This window comes from Pseudophryne corroboree, unplaced genomic scaffold (assembly GCF_028390025.1).
Source record: "Pseudophryne corroboree isolate aPseCor3 unplaced genomic scaffold, aPseCor3.hap2 scaffold_427, whole genome shotgun sequence".
NCBI lineage: Eukaryota > Metazoa > Chordata > Amphibia > Anura > Myobatrachidae > Pseudophryne > Pseudophryne corroboree.
In genome coordinates, this window is record NW_026970059.1 from 384,422 (window position 1) to 390,393 (window position 5,972).

Below are 5,972 nucleotides of genomic sequence, written 5' to 3' on the forward strand. Positions count from 1 at the left end.
GCACGGCGGACATTCTTAGGTAATATGAGAAAGACTTGTGGCGGACATGCTTTGAGAGTCTGTATTAACAGAGTATCGTCTGTATGTAAAAATTGGATCCACAACTGGGTCAGCTCCGGATTGAGTATAAAACAGAAGAAGGATAGATTCAGTGTAAATGGTCAATAATTATAATTATGAAAGAAACAGTTGCTTCATTAAAACTGTATGGAAATTAGGGATTCTTAGGTTTTTTAGGATAGAATACTTAATAATAGCCCATAAGAGGACCAACATGGGAAATTTATAAGTGGAAAAATTATGATCCTATGTACATATAAGTATTATATAAAAAAAAATATATATATAAAAAAATATATACATAAAAATATATATAAAAAAATATATATATTAAAAAAATATACAAAAAATATATATAAAAAATATATGCAAAAAATATACAAAAAATATACACAGAGTCTGCAAATGAGGATGCACTAAAATAAATATAGTAATTTCCATACTTTGGAAATATCTTAAGACGTCATTCATGAGTTGTTGCATACACACAGTTTTTCCATCATGCATTTACAACACCCGGTCTTCCAAGTGGGTCTCCCATCCTTGTACTAGCCGAGCCCAGCCTTGCTTAGCTTCCAAGTTCGGACGGTATTGGGCGTCTCCAGACTGGTATGATTGTAATAGTAATAAGGAGAGGCCTTTAGTGTATGCAGCAGACTGATGACGAGAGATATTCGCTAGTTTAGAGTATGGTTTTAGTAAAGCAGGGACCCGGACATAGATAAATAATGTAGAAAAACAGGGAGGCAGCATATATCAATAAAATAAGGGTTGAGATCGGGATATTGCTGGGTTTGGGATTCCTTATGCAATCTTTTCTTACAGCACCTGGTCTCCCCTGGAGGTCACCCATCCAGGTACTGGCCAGGCCCAACACTGCTTCGCTTCCAAGATCGGCCGGAATTGGGCATGTCCAGTGTGGTATGGCTGTAATGAGGAAGCAGAGGTTCCTTGTAAACCAGAGACAGGGAGGGAAGATAGGTGGGGAAAGGGGGGGGGGGGGGCGGAGGTAGGAGAGAGTGTGGAACCAAGAATGTATGAAGGAGCGATGGCTTACGTTACAAGAAGGGTGCTATCTCGTTTCCTTCATTGAAGCCGTCCGGATGGAGAGTGTTCAATTCATAAATCCAGAACATTTCTCTCCTAGAGAGGAGGTTGGAAAGGTCTCCTCCTCTTTCTCCCAACGATACCAATTCGATACCTTTAAAAGTCAATGACTCTGGATCCGAGTTGTGGCATTGATGGAAATGTCTTGATACTGCGTGTGTGAGGACTTTGTTCTTTATATTCCTGATATGTTCTTGGATACGAAGTTTCAGGATTCTTTTGGTTTTGCCAATATACTTCAGACCACAGGGACATTCCAGAAGATATATTACAGATGGTGTGTTACAATTGATGAACTGTTTAATTCGATATTCCTTCTTAGTGGTAGTGTTGTTGAAGGATTTCCTGTTGCGATGAAGGTATTTACAAATGTTGCACTTTCCACACTTAAAGCTGCCTACACATTTTGGCATGGGGTTCCTAGTTTCAGGGTTTCTTAGCATGCTAGGTGCCAACAGGTCCTTCAAACTTTGCGACTTTCGGAAAACTAGTTTGGGTTCTTGAGTAAGGTATTCCTTTAAAATGGGGTCCATTAGTAAGATATGCCAGTGTTTTTTGAGTGTTTGTTTGATAAATTTCTCATGTCTGCTGTATGTCGTGATGAACTTAACATTCTCTTCCATACTTTCCTTACCTTTGTACTTCAGAAGTTCGCCCCTTTCCAATTCTTTGGTTCTATTCTATGGCTAGAACCAAAGAATTGGAAAGGGGCGAACTTCTGAAGTACAAAGTTAAGGAAAGTATGGAAGAGAATGTTAAGTTCATCACGACATACAGCAGACATGAGAAATTTATCAAACAAACACTCAAAAAACACTGGCATATCTTACTAATGGACCCCATTTTAAAGGAATACCTTACTCAAGAACCCAAACTAGTTTTCCGAAAGTCGCAAAGTTTGAAGGACCTGGTGGCACCTAGCATGCTAAGAAACCCTGAAACTAGGAACCCCATGCCAAAATGTGTAGGCAGCTTTAAGTGTGGAAAGTGCAACATTTGTAAATACCTTCATCGCAACAGGAAATCCTTCAACAACACTACCACTAAGAAGGAATATCGAATTAAACAGTTCATCAATTGTAACACACCATCTGTAATATATCTTCTGGAATGTCCCTGTGGTCTGAAGTATATTGGCAAAACCAAAAGAATCCTGAAACTTCGTATCCAAGAACATATCAGGAATATAAAGAACAAAGTCCTCACACACGCAGTATCAAGACATTTCCATCAATGCCACAACTCGGATCCAGAGTCATTGACTTTTAAAGGTATCGAATTGGTATCGTTGGGAGAAAGAGGAGGAGACCTTTCCAACCTCCTCTCTAGGAGAGAAATGTTCTGGATTTATGAATTGAACACTCTCCATCCGGACGGCTTCAATGAAGGATACGAGATAGCACCCTTCTTGTAACGTAAGCCATCGCTCCTTCATACATTCTTGGTTCCACACTCTCTCCTACCTCCGCCCCCCCCCCCTCCCCTTTCCCCACCTATCTTCCCTCCCTGTCTCTGGTTTACAAGGAACCTCTGCTTCCTCATTACAGCCATACCACACTGGACATGCCCAATTCTGGCCGATCTTGGAAGCGAAGCAGTGTTGGGCCTGGCCAGTACCTGGATGGGTGACCTCCAGGGGAGACCAGGTGCTGTAAGAAAAGATTGCATAAGGAATCCCAAACCCAGCAATATCCCGATCTCAACCCTTATTTTATTGATATATGCTGCCTCCCTGTTTTTCTACATTATTTATCTATGTCCGGGTCCCTGCTTTACTAAAACCATACTCTAAACTAGCGAATATCTCTCGTCATCAGTCTGCTGCATACACTAAAGGCCTCTCCTTATTACTATTACAATCATACCAGTCTGGAGACGCCCAATACCGTCCGAACTTGGAAGCTAAGCAAGGCTGGGCTCGGCTAGTACAAGGATGGGAGACCCACTTGGAAGACCGGGTGTTGTAAATGCATGATGGAAAAACTGTGTGTATGCAACAACTCATGAATGACGTCTTAAGATATTTCCAAAGTATGGAAATTACTATATTTATTTTAGTGCATCCTCATTTGCAGACTCTGTGTATATTTTTTGTATATTTTTTGTATATTTTTTTTTATATATATTTTTTGTATATTTTTTTTTATATATATTTTTTTTTATATATATTTTTATGTATATATTTTTTTATATATATATATTTTTTTATATAATACTTATATGTACATAGGATCATAATTTTTCCACTTATAAATTTCCCATGTTGGTCCTCTTATGGGCTATTATTAAGTATTCTATCCTAAAAAACCTAAGAATCCCTAATTTCCATACAGTTTTAATGAAGCAACTGTTTCTTTCATAATTATAATTATTGACCATTTACACTGAATCTATCCTTCTTCTGTTTTATACTCAATCCGGAGCTGACCCAGTTGTGGATCCAATTTTTACATACAGACGATACTCTGTTAATACAGACTCCCAAAGCATGTCCGCCACAAGTCTTTCTCATATTACCTAAGAATGTCCTCCGTGCATTCAGACTACAAGAAAATGGCTGCCGCAAGATTTTGATGTTTCCACATAACAAGCCCGCCGGGTAACCAGGCAACCGTCCAGAGGGAATCAACAACACAGCAACCTCCGCCGCACAAGAACAACGCAGGCGCAGTACGATGCGCCCTACACCGGATGTGGGGCGGATATGACGTCACGCAGAGCCCGGACCGGAAGTCTGCGGCTCTGAGCGTCTATTATGAATTTTAGTTGTTTCTATTATTGTTTCTCACTCGTTTTTTCCTCTCCAAGGCTCAAATCAATATCTGCATCTCATATAGTGTGTTACCACCTATTTTTTACATTATTTGAATAGTTATGTTAATTGATCACAGGAAGTGATGTGGACATCACTTCCTTTTATTTTGGATATATAAGTATGGTCTGTCTCTAGTCTCAAATTACCCCTTGATGAAGTCCAGATAGGACGAAACGCGTTGGGTGCTACTCCTTGATCACAACCTCACTACTAAGTTAAGCTATTCTTGATTCCTCTTTTTAAAATCTTTTGAAAGTTCTTTTTTTATTCCCATGTGCCTTTTAAACCTTTTTTAAGTATTTTTTACCTTCTATACCGGAGTGATACTTCTAAGATTTTTTAACAACACATGTGTTTTATGTCACCATGCCTTTTTCTTTTCTTCCTCTTTTTTAAATTGTAAAAAAAAATTTATTTTATGTTTTTTACATTAGTCATATATATATCTTTTTTATATGAGCTTGTATGATTTTATAACCAGTTTTGTTTAGTGCGTTCCACTGCAATAAATTTGTATACCCTTTTTTTATAACATCACACTGCTTTTAACAATTATTTGGCACCTTTGGTCGCTCTCTACCACCTCATCCCTTGTCCACATATATATATATATATATATATATATATACAGGTTGAGTATCCCATATCCATATATTCCGAAATACGGAATATTCCGAAATACGGACTTTTTTGAGTGAGAGTGAGATAGTGAAATCTTTGTTTTTTGATGGCTCAGTGTACACAAACTTTGCTTAATACACAAAGTTATTAATAATATTGTATTAAATGACCTTCAGGCTGTGTATACAAGGTGTATATGAAACAAATGAATTGTGTGTATGTACACACACTTTGTTTAATGCACAAAGTTATAAAAAAAATATTGGCAAAAATGACCTTCAGGCTGTGTGTATAAGGTGTATATGAAACATAAATGCATTCTGTGCTTAGATTTAGGTCCCATCACCATAATATCTCATTATGGTATCTAATTATTCCAAAATACGGAAAAATCCATTATCCAAAATACCTCTGGTCCCAAGCAATTTGGATAAGGGATACTCAACCTGTATATATATAAAAACCAAATGTATAAAAATTGTTCATAAGCTTTTCCGCTCCACAAAGTGCTATAATATGTTATATAATATGTTTTGCTTATTCTCATAAATGTTGCGCTGATGATGTATGCAACACAAATTAATGTACATTTTTGTCCAGATGACCCAATGGCAACGTTGTTTTATACAGAGAGCTTACTGGTCCAGTGTCCGCTGTATACCGGCACAGATGATAACCATGACAGTGAGTGTTACTCTTAGCTCACCTGCCCGCACTCTCCCCGAATTTTCCCTATCAATGCCAGAGTAAGTTGGAGCATGAGCCAAAGCTGTAGCCGCATAGTGACAGGCTGTATGCAGTAGCTGCGCAGCGCCTCCCACCTTGCTGGGTGGCCACGTCTCCTTTGATCAAGATCCAGCTGGCGGATCAAAGTGAGTTGTACCAGTGTGCACGTGTTACAATATCAGCAGCTCTCAATTGATATTTACAGGGTCAGAAAATCACTTACTGCTTGTAATACAGCAAAATCCTTTCAATAAAAGTCAGATAGAGTTCCCACTAACGCGTTTCACATCCTTGGGAGCTTTATAAAAAAAGAAAAAGCAGTCAAGGTTGCAAAACACATTAGATAGAAGCACAACTGTATTAAGAAACTCAATATTAAATTCAATATTGCTATCTATTATTTATCCCAACCATTGTATTACCAGTAATAGCTCTTATTAAAAAAATTGGAACATCAAGCCAGCCAGATTAACCAGGCTATAGAGTTTTGTCATGATGTGTGATAAGCTGGATCTACATTAAAATCCGCACATCCAAGAATAGGGGTTTACACTACCTGACTAATACAAATATTGGCCCTCATTCCGAGTTGTTCGCTCGGTATTTTTCATCGCATCGCAGTGAAAATCCGCTTAGTACGCAT

General features: G+C 38.2%; 4 pseudogenes; 2 read left to right on the plus strand and 2 right to left on the minus strand.

The window, feature by feature from the left end:
* Nucleotides 1-564: 564 nt before the first annotated feature.
* LOC135025789 (5S ribosomal RNA) lies at nt 565-683 on the minus strand (annotated as a pseudogene).
* A 193-nt stretch (nt 684-876) lies between these two features.
* LOC135025788 (5S ribosomal RNA) lies at nt 877-995 on the minus strand (annotated as a pseudogene).
* A 1,711-nt stretch (nt 996-2,706) lies between these two features.
* Nucleotides 2,707-2,825, plus strand: LOC135025793 (5S ribosomal RNA; annotated as a pseudogene).
* Nucleotides 2,826-3,018: 193 nt separating this feature from the next.
* LOC135025790 (5S ribosomal RNA) lies at nt 3,019-3,137 on the plus strand (annotated as a pseudogene).
* Nucleotides 3,138-5,972: the final 2,835 nt, after the last annotated feature.